This window comes from Mobula hypostoma, chromosome X1, assembly GCF_963921235.1.
Source record: "Mobula hypostoma chromosome X1, sMobHyp1.1, whole genome shotgun sequence".
In the NCBI taxonomy this organism is placed as follows: Eukaryota; Metazoa; Chordata; class Chondrichthyes; order Myliobatiformes; family Myliobatidae; genus Mobula; species Mobula hypostoma.
This window is the reverse complement of record NC_086128.1, coordinates 35,831,066-35,849,179: the sequence shown is the minus strand read 5'-3', so window position 1 is coordinate 35,849,179 and position 18,114 is coordinate 35,831,066. Positions and strand designations below refer to the sequence as shown.

General features: G+C 40.9%; 1 protein-coding gene across 5 annotated transcripts in view; it reads left to right on the top strand.

The window, feature by feature from the left end:
• LOC134340471 (signal transducer and activator of transcription 5B-like) overlaps window positions 1–18,114 on the top strand; it is a 168,212-nt gene that overhangs the window by 53,775 nt on the left and 96,323 nt on the right. For 2 of the 5 annotated variants that reach the window (XM_063037774.1, XM_063037773.1), the window contains exon 2: window positions 12,818–12,940. The exons of the other annotated variants lie outside the window; for them this stretch is intronic. The gene's annotated coding sequence lies outside the window, so the exon portion shown is untranslated. The remainder of the gene's footprint in view (window positions 1–12,817; window positions 12,941–18,114) is intronic. 5 annotated transcript variants of the gene reach the window in all.

Genomic DNA, 18,114 nt, shown 5'->3' with positions numbered 1-18,114 from the left:
GGGTGGGGGATTTGGGAGGGGAGAGGGGTGTCGGGATGGGACGAAGAAAGGAGTGGAGGGGAGATAGGTTCAGGGAGGAGGAGGAGGCCGATTGGCGGGGATGGGCACAGGGAAAATGAGGTGGCATGGAGGGGAGAAGAGGGAGAGTGGGGTCGGGAATGGTGGTGGAGGGGCTCATGGAGGAAGAGGGGGTTGGAAGGAGAAAGGAGTCTGGAGATGGTCAGGGAGGATAAGGTCAGAGGGAGGGGGTACGTGATGGGGGGGTTGGGAGAAGAAAGGATGTTTTGGTGGGAGAGGGGGGGTTTCAAGGAGGAGTTTGGGGGGGATGAAGGAGGGTGTCAAGGGGATGGGCATGGAGGGGTCCGGATAGGAATGGAAGGGATGGGAGGGGATCAGGAGGAGACCGAAGAAGGGAGGGTCTATGGGAGTCAGAGAGGAATGGGGTGGAAGGAGGGAGATGCATGGAGGAGTGGGTGATGAAGAACTGGGTGAAATGGGGGCAAGACAGTGGGGTGGTGTATGGGCAAAGAGTCGTAGAGAGGGATAGGATGAAGTGGGAGTGAAGGGAAGGACGGGGTGAGGTAGGGAGTGTGGATGAAGCTGGTGAGCAGATGGGAGCAAATGAGCAAGGAAGTGGAATGTGGGTCAGATGGTTGTGAATGCAGTGAGGGGGAGGATGGGGCAGTAGTGGGCCAGGGAGGACAGGACTGAGGGAGGTGGAGTGGGGTGCAAGGCTAAGCAGGGTTTGAGAAAGGGATAGGCAAGAGATGGAGCAGGGTGATAGACAGGAACAAGGCATCATTGTCTGGTTTGTGGAATGAAACGAGGAAAGGGGATCTAGATTGTGGAGATTTTGAAAAAGGATTAGGTGATTGAGGAGTGGGTGCTGCTGATTTATGTAGCGGGAGATACTGTGTGGTTTGTAATGGCATGCATTACTTTTGTAAACAATGATTTGAATTCATCATTAAAGTATCTTAGGAAAGTAGTCATTTTAATTACTGAAATTAAGGAAGATATTCAGAATAAACATTTTTACATTGATTGAAAATCAAAATGTGTAGGAATGCTAATTTGATTGCTGTGCAGTCTTTTGAGCAAAAAGTTTCACGACCTGACCAGAATTGTGTGTATGTATGCAGACGTGTGTTGATATGTAATGGCTTTAAGGGGCTCATTCAGTGATGTCCTCATTACTTGCCTTATGACCCACCCACAAACATTTGAAAGAAATGTAATTATCAAGTAAAATTATGTAGGCTTGGTATCATAGAAAGCAGGTTCTTTGCCTCTTCGGTCTACTACTAGCAATCTATATAAGCCCTATTCTTGCTTTCGTCTCCTCTTTCCACTGTGCATCTGTTTGCTCAATTCATTTATTAAGGTTCTTTAAATGTGTCATCCCTGCCTCTGCAACCTTTCTTATGTGGCATGAAGTTCTATGTTTTTATTCATTTGTAAAGGAATTCCTTATTTCTTTATTTGATGTTTTACAGAAGCAGTTCTTGATTTGTACACAAGCTAAAAATGATTCTCTCCATCCATCATTTCAAACTTAACATTTTTAAAGACCCGAGTCCTCGTTCAGGATTTTGTCCTGAAACGTTGACTATCCCTTTTCCTCCACAGATGCTGCTTGACGTGCTGAGTTCCTCCAGGAGTTCGTTTTGTGCACCAGATTCAAGCATCTATAGTCACTTTTCTTCTATTAAAATCTTAAATTTTTGGTTTTAGATGATAAAGAACTCCAGGCTGGTGGATCTTGGTTGCTGCATCTCCTTGATCCTGGCACAGTTTGTGCAATTTGAGAAGTTCATTAAGCACATTGAAGAGCTTGAAAGCTAGTGTTGCACATCTTGCTCTCGTGACCTATGGTTCCAAAAAGAAAATGAAGGTAGCGTTCAAAACAGCTTAAGTGAGAAAGATTCCGTTTACTAGGCTGCCTAAAGGTCATTGTGAAGTTGGAGCCACAAGAGACTGCAGATTCTGGAATTGGGAGCAAAAAAATACTGTTGGAGGAACTTGTAGGGTCAGGGAGAATCTTTAGGAGGAAATGGATAATAAATGTTTCAAGACAAGATCCTTTTGGTCTAGATAGCCAGTATAAAGATGGGAAGGGTGGGGCAAGAGCTAGCAGGCAATAGGTGGTTCCTGGTTAGGAAGGGTTGATTGCCAGATGGGGGAGGGCAAGGTAGAGATAGGCTTGGAGGTGGTAGGTGGAAGCTGTCAGAAGGGCTGCAGATTATGGAATCTGGTAAGAAAGGAAGGTGAAGAGTAACCAATTGGGAACATTTGGGGAAAGGGTATAGGGCACATTGCAGGAGGAGAGTGTGTTTAATAGGCTGATGAGGAAAGGAACTGGTTGATGGAGGGGGTGGGGTGGTTATTGTGGAAGGAAAAGTGTGTGTGAGAGAGTCAGGGTAAATCAGAAGGGGAAAGGGGAGCATGTTACCTGAAATTGGAGAATTCATTGTTCATGCTCTCAAGTTGTAGATTACCCAGATAGAAAGCGTGGTACTGTTCTTCTAAATTGCTTTTGAATTCACCCAGGCAGTGGAAGAGGCTGAGGACAGACAGATTGGTATGGAATTAACACAAAATGTTGGAGAAACTCAGCAGGCCAGGCAGCATCTATGGAAAAGAATACAGTCAACGTTCTGGGCCGGGTCTTAGCCGGAAACTTCGACTGTGTTCTTTTCCATACATGCTGCCTGGCCTGCTGAGTTCTCCAGTATTTTGTGTGTGGTGCTCGGATTTTCAGCATCTGCAGATTCTCTCTTGCTTGTGGTATGGAATTAAAATGACTTCTAACTGAGAGCGGCATTTGGTTATGGTGGGCAAAGCATAAGTACTCAACAAAGAAATGATCAAGTCTGCACTTGGTCTCTCCAACTAGTGAAATTCACCACTTGCCAACTTGATCTAAGTAAGTGGATTTATATTCCAGTAGGCCAGGATTCTTTGTGAAAGTGATGTCCTCTGAAGCTGTTTGTTACAAGGATGGAGCGTACCCCACATTTTCTGCTTTTTACAGGGATCGCTCACTATGTGACTCCCTTGTCCATTCGTCCCTCCCCACTGATCACCCTCCTGGCATTTATCCTTGCAAAGGAAACAAGTGCTACACCTGCCCCGACACTGCCTACCTCACTACCATTCAGGGCTCCAAACAGTCCTTCCAGGTGAGGTGACACTTCACCTGTGAGTCTGTTGGGGTCATATACTGTGTCCTGTGCTCCAGGTGTGGCATCCTGTATATCAGTGAGACCCGACATAGATTGGAAGACCGTTTCACTGAGCGCCTATGGTCCGTCTGCCAGAAGTAGCGGGGATCTCCCAGTGGCCACCTATTTTAATTCCACTTCCTATTCCCGTTCCAATATGTCAATCCATGGCCTCCTCTACTGTGCGTGAAGGAACAACACCTTATATTCCATCTGGGTGACCTCCAACCTGATGGCATGAACATTGATTTTTCAAACTTCCGGTAATGGCCCACCCCCTTCACCATTCCCCATCCCCTTTTCCCTCTCTCACCTTATCTCCTTGCCTGCCTATCGCCTCCCTTTGGCGCTCCTCCCTCCCCCCTTTTCTTTCTTCCATGGCCTTCTGTCCTCTTCTATCAGACTTCCCCTTCTCCAGCCCTGTATCTCTTTCACTAATCAACTTCCCAGCACTTCACTTCACCCCTACCCCTCCCGGTTTCACCTGTCTACCTTGTGCTTCTCGCTGCTCTCCCCCCCCCCCACCTTCTAACTCTGACTCCTCATCTTTCTCTCTCCAGTCCGCTGACGGGTCTCGGCCCAAAATGTCGACTGTACTCTTTTCCATAGATGCTGCCTGGCCTGCTGAGTTCCTCCAGCATTTTGTGTGTGTGTTGCGACAGTAACGTCATACCTTTTCCAAAATGTGCAAGTTACTTTTGCTGTACTTCATTATTACTCTTTGCACAGACAGGGTTAGTCAATTCTCTTTCATTAAAACAATTAGTGTACCTACGCTCAACATCATTTTACCACCCTTGAGGTGGATTGGGTGTGAGTTTATTGTCTGTGGTTTGTGTGTATGTGTGGGGCGGGGAATTATTGCATACGAGTCACACATTGGCCATGTCATTGAGTGCGTACAGCCTCTGAAAGGAATGTACTATCATAAGCATGGCACTATTCCCCAATTAAGCTAAGATGAAAGAAATACCCAGTGAAATTTATTGTTGAAAAGTAAATTAAGTCTGCAGATTTGTGATTTTCTAGGTACGCTTGATCTATAATGCAGCTAAGTTATGAGAAAAATGTATATGGAGGATGAGGGGAAATAAATTCTATGGTATTGAAACCTGAAATATATAACTTGGAAATGAGATCAGGCCCAGGTTTATTTTCTGTAAACATTTTGATCTTTTCCTTCAAAAACATGAACTGGTAAGATTTCAATGGTAAACAAAGTTCAGAATTGAGTGCATAACTACTGAAGCTGCTACCCCACAACTGTAGGGATCCAGTTTAATTCTGACCTCCAGTGGTGTGTGTAGACTTCACACGTTCTCCCTGTGACTGGATTTCCTCCAAGTCTTTTGGTTTCCTTCCACATCCCAAAGCTGTGGTTTGGCTGCCTGGTGTCTAGATAAGTGGCAGAACCTGGGTGCAGGGAGAAGAGTTGAAGGGAAATGTAGATGAAATAAAAGGAGGATTAATTTAAATTGGTGTTTGAGTCGGTATAGATTTGCTGGTCCAAAGACCCTGTCCTTGCACTCTGTGACACCATGGCACAATTCAAATTTAATTTTGGTTGCCTTCCGCAGAAGTAGTATTTTCTATTACTATTAAAGGTGTAAGTATTTAAGCAGTGCATCTTTGATGTACTCTGGATGTCAGTGGACAACTTTAACACCTGCATAATAATCTTTCTGTCTAAGAAGTTAAAGCAATATTTAGCTGAAACACCATTTACCTAATTCTTTGGTCTGTCTGCATGGTCTCAGTCCCACAGCTGGGATTTGTACAACAAGGTTCCCACCACTGGATTGCTCCTCCTCCAGTACTGCCATTTTCAGAGAGGCCTTCAGACACAGATCTGTTGCATTGTTGGGAACGTTACCACCCTTCTGTGAGGTATGTATCTCATAGGCACTTTCTCTCACCAGGGTGCAGTTCCACACACTAATTAGCAGGCATATCGATGTCGAATATATGTCCCACTGACACTGATTCTCAAGATTCTACCTTGGCGTTTGTTCAAGTCCATTTGCAATACCTGCCCAGTCATTTAATCTGTTAATTTCTCTCCATTTTGTGCCTTGGGGGTAGGGGGGACATGCTAATAATCTGCTCTGTATCCAAAATTGTCATATCAGCTGCCTCATTGTATTTTAATTTTTTTGTAACACATTCCCAGTCAAATATAAAGGAATGAATTACCTTTTCTTTGTTAGTAATTGGACAAATACAGCATCGTATATCTCCAAAACAAACTGATTCCTTGTTCACTCCAGTATGACCAGCCCTATATTTATACCTTCTGGAACACTTACCCTAATTAACTTTTGCCTAAACCTGTGAATGTTTTCTTAGGAACCTCCTTAAAATTTCATTGTTTTCCTGATTGGAAGGGAACAAATGTAACCTCACTGTTCAAAAGGGATTGAAACTGAAAACAGGAACTACTGTCCAGTTGGCATGACATCAGTAGTAGGGAAAATGCTCAAATCTGTTATTAAGGAAGTGGTAACAAGACACAAAAAAAATAAAAGGAAGATCATGTTTAACAAATCTGTTAGTTTTTTTTTTGAGGGTGTAACTAGCAGAATTGAGCAGATCAGTGGATGAGGAGTATTTGGACTTTTTTATAGACCTTTTCACACAAAGGGGTTGTTAACAAATTAGGTCATGAGTATGACTAGGGACTGATTTAATGGGCAGAAAACTGAGTAGGAATAAATAGCTCTGACAAATGGGATGCTACATGCCCTCCCCCAACTACTTCTAATCTATATCAATGAGAGTACAGGTCGACCTTCTGTAATCCGGCACCATTGGGACCTGAGGAGTGTCGGATTAGTGAAAATGCCGAATTACAGTAGGATCGCATTAAGCAATAGCTAACTGTCTCATCATACCTTTAAAATATCAAAGGATTCAAAGGTTCATTTAATGTCAGAGAAATGTATACAATATACACCCTAAAATGCTTCTTCTTCACAAAATATCCACGAAAACAGAGAAGTGCCCCAAAGAATGAGCGACAGTTAAATGTTAGAACCCCAAATTCCCCCCCCCACGCGTAAGCGGCAGTGAGCAACAATCCCCTCCCCACTAGCCAAAAATAAAGCGCACCCACTACCAGCACTCAAGCGTGAGCTAAGTAATAGCAAAGACACAGATTTGCAGTTACCCCAAAGACTACATTATTCACCCGATAATTCAACATACTGCAGGCTCTCTCTTTCTCCTAATAAGGGAGAAAGAGCTGACTCATGTAAATCAGTATAAGTTAGATAATGAAACAGAAATATTAAATGAGTAGCAAGTGAAACTTTAATGAAGTAATATACTGTACAGGCACAGATAAAATAAAGGGTACAGGTAAATGTACAGGAATTAACTTGTACAGAACAGTTGAGCAGTTCCGCTTCTAAAGTGAGACGTTTAATGTACCTGCAGGCAAAGTTACATGTCTGCAAGTGTGGGGTTGTCAGAAGCAGAAGTCGGAGGAAGGAGGTCTTCTAGAAGCCATGTTTCATGCGACTGCCAGGCGGTAGGGGATTCAGCGCTGTGAGTGCACAGTTACTGAGGGAATCCTCGTTAGTTTCTTTTCCTCTGCTTAGTAGTATGCTTAAATTCAGCGGATCACCATGTCTGATCTGAGGTCGTAGGCAGAAGAGAACAGAGTGCCGGCCGGGCGACACTGGAGGGTAGTGCGTGACTGCCGCCAGGCGGACCGACCCAGCGCGCGCCTGCTCCCCCGCCACTGGCGGGTGCCGAGTGGCCGCGCCTCACATAAATGATATTAATGAATGTAGGAAAAGAAGCAGGAATCGCCTGTCTGTGCCTACAAGAGCGCGCCAACACGTGAACAGATCTAGCGCAACCAAAACAATGCGCAGCAGGTTGGTACGGTGGCCCAGAAAATTTGAAATTATAGTTGCGCGGAAAATTTGAAATCAGTGCGGATTATCGAAGGTACCGGATTACAGGTAGTTGGGTTAGTGAATGTCGACCTGTACCATGTGTAATAATCCCTGTTTGTTGGTGATATAAAGCTGAATGATTGTGTGTAATGAGGTTGCAAAAGGATATTAATGGGCAAGGCCATGGTAGTTGGAATACAATGTAGAAAAATGTGAGTCAAGCAGAAAAAATAAAACGACTTGCTGTTTTGCCGGGGGGGGGGGGACTGCCATCCTAATACACAAAACAGAAACAAATGTTAAATTGGTCCTTGGAGTAAGAAGGTTTGAGCACAAGAGTAAAGATATCTTACTGCAGGTATTAAAAATCCCATTAAAGCAGCATTTGCAACATTATGTACAGGACTGGTCCCCTGTGTAAGGCAGGAATATACTTGTATGAGCAAATGTTTCATCAGGTTGATTCTTGGGAAAGGGGGGCTTATTCTGTGACAGGAGATTAAGCAGACTGCACCTTGATTCTCTTGAACATAGAAGAATAAGAGGTGATTCCTTTGAAAGAGTGCAGCATTCTTGTGAGCTTGATGTGGTAGATGCAGGAATGATGCTTTCCTCTGCTGGTATATCTGGAATCTGAGGTCACATCTTCAAAATAAGGGGTTCACCATTTAATCCAAGATGAGACAAAATTTGATGGCTCATAAAGTGGTGAATTTTTGGAATCCTGTTGCAGAGAGGACTGTGGAGGGATAATCATGAAGTATGTTGCACATATCTTAATATCTAAAGATCTATCAAAGGAACTATGGAGTTAGTGCAGTAAAGTGGCACTGAAGTAAAAGACCAACCGCAATCTTATTGAATGGGGCAGCAAGCATGAGAATGGTATACTGTTTCATCCACTATAGCCTTATTGATGTCTCAGATAGCACTTACCAAATCCATGATCTCTATCAAGTAGAATGACAAGGGTAGCAAAAGCATGGGAATACCACCACACAAAATATATTGCTATTCCTTCACTTGTTTAAAATCTTGTAACTCTGCCCCTATAACTGCCTCTATAACCCCAACAATATTGTGAGCATATCCACAGATCAAGGCAGTAACTCTGCATCACCTTCTCAAGGGCAATCAGGAATGGCCAATTAAAGGCTTGCTCAGCCTGTGGAATCCACATCCCTTGGATGAGCATGTGTATATAAAATTATCTCCATCTCTTGTGCATGGAGGTTATGCTAGCACTCTGTATTTATGTGACAGTTTGAGTTCTCCATCCATTTCTGGTCCCATGATACAGGATAGATGTGTATGTGCAGGTAAGGTTGGGAAAAGTGGTTTACAAAGATGTGACCAAGGGTAGAAAACTTTTGATTTGTTCAAAGGCTGATTAACTTGGAATTGTTTCTTTGGAAGAGGAGGCTGAATGAAAACTTAATTGTAGTACGTAAGATTATGAGGTACCTCGTGATAATTTAGGATCTATTTATCCTGGGTTCAAAAACCAGGGGGCATAGAATTAAAGAAATTGGTAGTAGGATTAAAAGGGGCAGATGGGTTTGCAACTTCAACATGCCAAATTTGTGTATTTTACTTGAGCATGTTTAAATCCCTTTAGACACGTTTCTGATCCGACTCTGGAATTGAAAGATCACAAATTAAAATGACAAATGGGACTTTTTTTTCTGACAAAGTAGATGTATAAGAGACCATCTGTCTTCAGCACCTCTACTGCTGATCAGGTGGCTGCGACATCTCCATTGGTTCCATTCTTACGTATTTGGTTAACACCCTTTTATGACCAGACCACTTTTCAGCAGTCCTAATATCTCCTATGAGGACCAGTGACAACCTATTTCTCAATTACTTCTTTTCCATAAAATGTTGTAAGTGTAAATGCTGTATGTGATGATATTGTCGTTGCTTCACTTGATGCCTTACCTGTTTTGATGAAGGGATTTGAACTGTTTTTCTATTTTCTCTTTCCACAAAGTGTTTACAGTATTATCTGTTTTTATTTCATGCCTCATCTTTTTGTTTACATATTTCCCACCTGTCCTGTAGTGACTGTTTTTCATTAATTTTACAAGTTATTTTAAATTTGAGAAACATCGTAGAAAAGTCATAGGCTGACATGCAGTGTACACACTAGCTGAAAATGATCATGGTTTGGGAAAAAAATTAAGCATCTCTAGTCAGTCCAAAAAATGTGAGCTGTTTGTTTAGTATTCCCACTTTGAGTAGAAGAGTTAAGATATTTTAAAAATAAAATATACAGTATGTACTCTTGTGCATTTTAGCTATCTACAGGGGATGTTTTTAAAATTATACCCACAAAGCTACGTAATGTTTGTTTACTAATATTGGACAAAAATTATCTGTTGAGATTGAGTTTCTATGGCAGCTTAGCTAGCAAGTGCACTCTATAGCACGTTCTGGAGCAAGCTAGGCAATGAAACCTCAGTGCAGTGCTTGACCCTTGTTCTTTACTGTTCTTAGCCAGAGCATTAATGGGCATTGTAATTGATATTAAGGAGTTGTAATGTAGAGAAAGGGAAGCATTTGCTTCTGTTCAGAACATTATGTGCATGAGTGGGGGGCATGTTCTACAATGCTTATCTTTGCCCACTCCTTTCTGTTTATAAGTACTGTGCTGGCAAACTAAGTTCCCTTCAAGAAAAGTAAGGTCAGCATAATTTAGCAATTCTATTGTTTTCCAAGATTCAATAATTAAATAATTCCTCATTCTGCAAGCCAAGAATTATTTTCTTTTAGTCATTCATGAATGTCACTGGCAGGTGCTGACAATTTTTGTCCATCCCCTGATGCCATTAAGCTAAATAGTTAGTTGAAATTCAACCATACTGGTGGGTCTTAAGTCATATAGGCCAGACCAGGTAAGAATGGAAACATTTCTGGAAGGTTGTCATTAATGCAGATTTTTTAAATGCCCTGATTTGTGGTTATCTTTCCTGATACTGGCTTCTTTAGAGCATAGAACTGTGCAGCACAGGAACAGGCCCTGTTCAGTCCACTGGGGTGTCAATGCTGAATATTATGCCAAATTAAATTAATCTGATCTGTCTGTATCTGATCCGTATCTTTGCATTCAATGCATATTCATGTGCCTTTCTGAAAGCCTCTTGAAAGTCACTATTTGTGTCTGCAATTCCAGATTTATTTAATTCCAGGTTTATTTAATTGTAAACAACAGGAATTCTGCAGATGCTGGAAATTCAAGCAACACACATCAAAGTTGCTGGTGAACGCAGCAGGCCAGGCAGCATCTATAGGAAGAGGCGCAGTCGACGTTTCAGGCCGAGACCCTTCGTCAGGACTAACTGAAGGAAGAGTGAGTAAGGGATTTGAAAGCTGGAGGGGGAGGGGGAGATGCAAAATGATAGGAGAAGACAGGAGGGGGAGGGATAGAGCCGAGAGCTGGACAGGTGATAGGCAAAAGGGGATACGAGAGGATCATGGGACAGGAGGTCCGGGAAGAAAGACAGGGGGGGGGGTGACCCAGAGGATGGGCAAGAGGTATATTCAGAGGGACAGAGGGAGAAAAAGGAGAGTGAGAGAAAGAATGTGTGCATAAAAATGAGTAACAGCTGGGGTACGAGGGGGAGGTGGGGCCTAGCGGAAGTTAGAGAAGTCAATGTTCATGCCATCAGGTTGGAGGCTACCCAGACGGAATATAAGGTGTTGTTCCTCCAACCTGAGTGTGGCTTCATCTTTACAGTAGAGGAGGCCGTGGATAGACATGTCAGAATGGGAATGGGATGTGGAATTAAAATGTGTGGCCACTGGGAGATCCTGCTTTCTCTGGCGGACAGAGCGTAGATGTTCAGCAAAGCGGTCTCCCAGTCTGCGTCGGGTCTCCTCTACTGTAAAGATGAAGCCACACTCAGGTTGGAGGAACAACACCTTATATTCCGTCTGGGTAGCCTCCAACCTGATGGCATGAACATTGACTTCTCTAACTTCCGCTAGGCCCCACCTCCCCCTCGTACCCCAGCTGTTACTCATTTTTATGCACACATTCTTTCTCTCTCTCTCCTTTTTCTCCCTCTGTCCCTCTGAATATACCTCTTGCCCATCCTCTGGGTCACCCCCCCCCCTGTCTTTCTTCCCGGACCTCCTGTCCCATGATCCTCTCGTATCCCCTTTTGCCTATCACCTGTCCAGCTCTCGGCTCTACCCCTCCCCCTCCTGTCTTCTCCTATCATTTTGCATCTCCCCCTCCCCCTCCAGCTTTCAAATCCCTTACTCACTCTTCCTTCAGTTAGTCCTGACGAAGGGTCTCGGCCTGAAACGTCGACTGCGCCTCTTCCTATAGATGCTGCCTGGCCTGCTGCGTTCACCAGCAACTCTGATGTGTGTTGCTTTATTTAATTGTTCTTTTTACATTCTCTAACCTGCCAAACTGGTCACTAGAGCAGTCTTTGGATGCACGTATTACCCTAGGAGTGGGATTGAAATGAATTTGATCCCAATCCCATGCCCAACATAGAGTCATTGAGACGAGATTTCTGAGAAGGTTGAGGTCCTCTGTTGGCCTCCATTTCATGTCTACCATCAGAGCATACTCATTAAATCTTAAACTTATACCAAGTTCGTGCAAATCTGGGACAATTTCATGCTAATGATGATGCCATTAGTTCTGAGGAACACCGATTACTTTTTACATTTTACATCATTTGAAGTGGTCGAGTTTCTAAATTTGAGAGTCCCACACATTTTCTTTGAGCAACATACTTGAATAGAACCTTTGCTCTCTCCCAGGTGAAAGCCTGTCATTGCTCTGACACGTTTAACTCGCATGCTTGTTTTAACCCGAGTTTGCTAAAACACAATTTGGTTGAGTAAATTTGGCTTTTTACTTGTCTTCTTTTGCTCTTTGTATGACTGCTTTGTATTTAATCAAGTCTTTGTCATTATCATTCAAGTGCTTTCCTACTGATGCTCCTTTTACCGGCTCATTCATCCCTAAAGATGAAGTCTGGAGCTGTCCAGTTTCTTGTTGCACGTGCGAAGAAAATATTCCTGAATACATTTTAAAAATTCTGCACTCAGTCTTGAAACATTTTTCTTCTCAGTTAGTTCTGGAATTGTTGTTTCCTGCCACTTGGTCTACTTACTACTTTACTATATTTCTTAAATTTGCCTGCATAATTGTTCCATTCACCTCTCCTCTGTACATGGCGCACACACCAATTTTTGGATTTTGTACAGATTTTGTCTTTTTTTTTGTTGTATGGTTTTAAAATAGAGCCATTCATCTATTTAATTAACGTCAAAGTTGCTGGTGAACAGGCCGAGAAATGTCGACTGTACCTCTTCCTAGAGATGCTGCCTGGCCTGCTGCGTTCACCAGCAACTTTGATGTGTGTTGCTTGAATTTCCAGCATCTGCAGAATTCCTTGTGTTTACATCTATTTAATTAACACATTTTCGTTTTGGAGCAACTAGCCTCAGAAATTCAGTACTGGTTTAGTTTCCATAGGGCAGACTGATACAGTGTGTAAATTTCTTCCAAGCTATGAAGGAGTGATGCAGTAAATATATTTAATTCTTGTATCTATTTAATTTTATTTTTGGCAGTTTGTAGGTGAGACTGATTTAGGAAAAAAATTCAAGTAAGGGCATATTTAGATGTCAAATATTGTGTAATACATTTTCTATTTTATCTAGATGGTTTGCTGAGAGAGTGAAACAAATATTATGTAAAAGGCAATTTCTTGGGAATCACTAGACTGGAAGAAAAATCTTACAGCAAGACAGGAGGTCAGCTGCAGGCTGGACCATGCAAGTCAGGTATATGTTGACCCATTGATACTTTGGTATAGATATCAGCGTCAAATCTTCTCATTACAGTACTGGTAACAAGGTTCAAAGCAGTAAAATTTTGTCAACTTAATTAACATATTGACATACACTGCTTTTAAGGTTTCTTTTTATAGTTTATCCTTTCTGAATATTTAGAATCACTTTTCCAATTTCATTGATCAAAAACAAATATGTGCATATGGTGTTTGACAATGTAGTATCACCATTTTATTATTTTTGGTTTGCTGATATTGACAATTGTTACTTTTTATTTGGTGATGAAAGTGGAGTACATTTACCAGACCATGCACATTACTCCATAAACTATAATTAAAAATTAACCTGGTAAAAGTTGCTTTGGCAGATTTTAATTGATTTTTTTTTATTTCGAGAAACAGCACTGTAATTAACCCTACTGGCCCAGTGAATCCACAATGCCCAATTGCTTACCATGTGACAAATTAACCTACTAACCTGTACATCTTTGCAATGTGGAAGGAAACCGGAGCACCTGGAAGAAACTAATTCCTTACAGACAGCAGCAAAATTGAACCTGGGTTGCTGATGCTTTAATAGCATTCTGCTAACTACTACACTACTGTGCTGCCCCTACTTTAAATTGCTAAATATCTCCAAGCAGGCAGAAATAATTCCCAATATTTTGATGTTAATGTTACTTCACCATTGCAAGCTTTCATGAAGTTTGGACAATCTTCAAGGAGTCTTCATGTACCCACCTTGACATGGCTGCTATATTGTGTAGCTGTCAGCAGATCCTACTTAAGCATTTTTGTGGGAGGGTGGTATGGAAACTTCATTTCTAGGTAACCTTGAGAAGCTTCAATCAGCATTTGATTAGTACTGCTAGGCTTTGGGCAGTAAGAAATTAATTTTCCCATTAACAATGAGAAGAAAAGTAATTTGAAATGATCAAGTGAACAATCAGAATTGTGCAGTTGTTTGCTTACAAGGAGCTGACTCAACACCTAATATTCCCAACAGCATGTGAAGAATTGGGTTTTCCCAAATGGGTGACCTAATGTGAATTAAACACTTTTTGAAGTCCCATGTGCTGTTTCAATATGTTAAAGATATCAAAGGAGCACTTCCTGTAATATGACTTGCTTTTGATGTCACACTTCCTGCAACATTAGGCTAGATGGTTGTGAGGGAAGCAGCCTGATGCTTTATACTTTGCTGGTTGATTTATATATTTTTGTCATCAAAGCTGTACTTTTATTTTACATCGAGTTTTGTGATTGCTTCTTCTTTAATTTATGTTCCTGCCCAAATCTTTGGCTATCTACAACTGTATTCCTTCTTTATATTCCCCTGCCTCCTTCAATAGGCTAAGGGGAAGTAGTATTCACATCATCAATGACATCCCCTCAATTTTTCAAAATTCAGCCAGAAACCAAGCATGTTCTGTTTTCTGTGCCTCATAATTTCTAACCTCTTCTCTATTGGCTTTTATTTTTCAGAGACTTAATTATACCACTGGTGAACATTATTTAGATCAGCATGAATGTTAGTTAATTTCTCGATATTTCGTTCATTCTTTTGAATTTTGGCAGCTCTACATGCTGAACTTCAGGGTTGCTTGAAACTTTATCCTATTTCTGGTAAAAATTTCAATCCTACCAATTCCAAGTCTATTCATAGAGATGATATGTTTCTCTTTCTTTTAAACGCAGAAAAAGTATATTTCCCTTCAGATTTCCAGTCATATCAAGAGAAGTGAACAACTTAAGTGATGGTATACTATGCAAATTTGTTGTTTTAGCTTGTGAGATAGATACTGAAGGCAAACAAAGTTATAATTTTTCTGCATAGTTCAACAATCACAGAAATTTAGAACATACATTTAAAAATATTTATATTTCTGATCGTGTTCCCATTATTCTGATGATGTTTCTAATATTGCTGATTTCTATCAGCAGCAATAAAATCAATATAATTTATGGTAGGGTCTTTTAAGAGACTCCTGGACAGGTACATGGAACTCAAAAAAAATAGAGGGCTATGGGTAATTTCTAAGGTAAGGACATGTTCGGCACAGTTTTGTGGGCCCAAGGGCCTGTATTGTGCTGTAGGTTTTCTATGTTTCCATGTACCTCTTTCATGATGTTCTAGTTTGGTGCTGTTAAAGCAAAATCCAACCCCATCACCATCACTGAATATCTAATTAACTTGTAAATCTTATCTGTAATCCTGTTGGTTACCTTGAAATTTAGAAAAAAGATGATTTGGCTCATAGTCTTTGCTGTTTCTTTGTAAGAGCTAGCTAATTTAGTTCTACATCCTAGAATTCTTCACATTGGAAATTAGTCTTCTTGAAAACACAACAGATGACTTTTGTTTTGGACATTTCCTGTAAGGCCCATTCTCTTGTAGGTTTCATTCGCAAGTATTTTACTGACTTGAAACTAGCCCTTCAAACAGTTGCATAAGCAAACATTGTTTGCACAATGACTTTAAGTTTGAGTGATCTTGGGTCTGGATACATGTCACCTCCATTCTAGACCTTGCCATTTATTCTTTAATATAGTTATTTTGCAGTGGGAAATTCGAAAGTGAGGTTTATATTGTGAGGAAAATTGGAAAGTATTGAGATGTTATTGCAATTGTAGTTGACAATTTACTGGGTCTATTGCAGTCTCCTCGCTTAAAGTTGCTGCTTGTATGGAATCGTTTAGCAGTAGAGTAGGCAATTTCTTGAGCCAAGTTTGAAAATGATGCTCCACAAGCTGGATTGAAAGAGTCATAGGCTTTTGTAAGATATAATAATCCATATATAATGCCTATGCTTCTTGCATTTTTTTTGGAATTGCCAGGCAGATATTGATTACATTTCTATCCTTGATGAGCCCTCTTCCATTCTTGGTTCTCAGCTGGGTGGTGCCTTGATGCTTAGGCTGTAGATGCCATTGAGAGTAGTAATGAACTATGTATGCCATTTCAGGAGAACTCTTCACCCACTGTCTGTTCTTCAGGTCACAGGTTGTCTGGGTTGCCCTTCGGCACTTGGGTGCTTGCAGAACTGTTATTCTTCCCTTGAGGCAAAGTAATGTGCCCAACCCAAAGATGCTGTGTATTTGTGATTAATTAGGTCCTGAATCTCCTGGTTGTTTTTTGTCTGCAGAGAGGGAACAGTTAATTATATCAATTAATATGGAGGCCCAAGAAGAAATTTATGTGGTCAGCAGTTTACTGACAAAAGGGTCATTGGGAGCAGGGATGGACCTTGTGGAGAGGATGGATTTGGAGAAGGCATGAGGGCAGATAGGAGAAAGCAAGAGAAAGATGTCAGTAAGGCCAAACAGGTGTTGGAGCTTGGCTGGGTGAAAATGAAAAGGAGGGAAGCCGCAGAGGCAGTTCTGACCTTCATGATGCCAAAGGTGTATTGGAATTTTTAGTGGTGGGGAAAGGAGTTTAAGGGGAGGTAGGCGGTTGGGAATACCATCCTTGTATTCTGGTATGCTTATGGAATTGTCTGCCAAATTGTTTACAAGTCATACCCAGGTAGTAGTATGTGATTCAGTTGATTCAATCAGCTCATTGAATGCAAGGGCCTTTTGCAAAACTAAACTGATGTTTTGGAGGGAGATGTGTAGAGGGTTGCTACTATACGTAAAGCCCTTGCAGTCCGTTGAGTAAGCACTAAATGGGAATGAGATTGGCAGCAATAGTTTCTAACTTGTTCATGAGGTATGGAAGACATCCATACCTGATGCTACCAAGACATCCAAAACTTGACGCTACCAAGTTTTCAGATAATTTAACCATAAATGAAATGCAAAGTTTTCTTGTGTTAAAGGTGCAATAGCAATTATATCTGTAGTTAATTATTTTGCCTCATCCTATTAGGGAATAAGTTGACATTTCTAATTTTCTAATACTCTCAGATTTCACACTTAATAGATTAGTAATTTTATTATGGAACACTTTGAAGTGGAAACCCTGATTCCTTGTCAAATTCTGTATCTAAATTCAATTTGCTTCATTATTCGTTTTCTTACACGTATCAAGGCGCTTAAGCTCTTTTTCCCCTTAAATTTTCTCGTCTTACAGTCACTTTCTTTTACTGCCTAGAAAAGGTTTTTTAGTACTTTTTATTACTAACACATCCCCCATTGCCTTTATTCACACTTGGCCTGAATGTATTGTTACTTACATTTGTTAAGTTATTCATATTCTAATTTTAAACTTTACACTGGAATTTATTATTCAGTTCTTTACATTTATGAAGTTTTTTCAATCTTGCTGTGCAACTTGTTTGAGAGCACTGTTACTTAATTACATCTGAAGCCTTGATTTACTGATGCAAAGTACTGACATTCTTCTATATTTGCCTTCTCCTTCTGTTTGAATGATAGTGCATGATACACTGTTGGAAGTATTGCCCTTTAGTTGAATAGTTAAACTGAAGTCCTTTCTGTCTTCAAGAGTGGATATAAAATACTGTACTCGGCATCTTGTGGAGGAAGATTAGGCCACTTCATGTGGAATGGTTATCATTCATCTCTTTCAGACCGTTATAGAAATTCCCTGTGGAAAATTCTTGGTTTGTTGGTATGTTTACCAATTAGCAGGCAGATTATTATATCAATTTGTAGCTAATGTCACATCTCAAGAAGTTATGATTACCTAATGTGTGATTACTTGATGCTGGCTACAAGTCAAAATATTCCGCTCTCCAGCCACTTTTGTCCTAAATTCAGTTTACAAGTGTTAGCCAAGGTTTGCTGTGTTTTTCATTTTGAAGTTTATAGTCAAAGCTTAATCTTAATTGTGTATTATTTAGAATGCTTAATCTGTCAGAAAAAACGATTTTCAGATTTTGCTTGATGAGCTCACAGTGATCAAAATAAAATTGCTATCAACTGCAGCAGAACAAAAACAATGACTGATGAAACAGTTAAAATAGAGTAGTAGTGTCAAAATAACCTGTTTGTCTGTTCCTGTGTGAAGCATCTGCAATATTAAATGCGTGGGAAGATTTCTGCAGCATAGCATTTTCTTCTGAAAACGCTTAATAGATGTAGTGCAGGCAATGACTTGTCAGCAGACTGATCTGTGAAACAGTTAGTAACCACACTAATCTATCAGAATGAGGAAGCTACTTGCACGATCTAAAAATCTATCAAAGGTCATAATCTGAT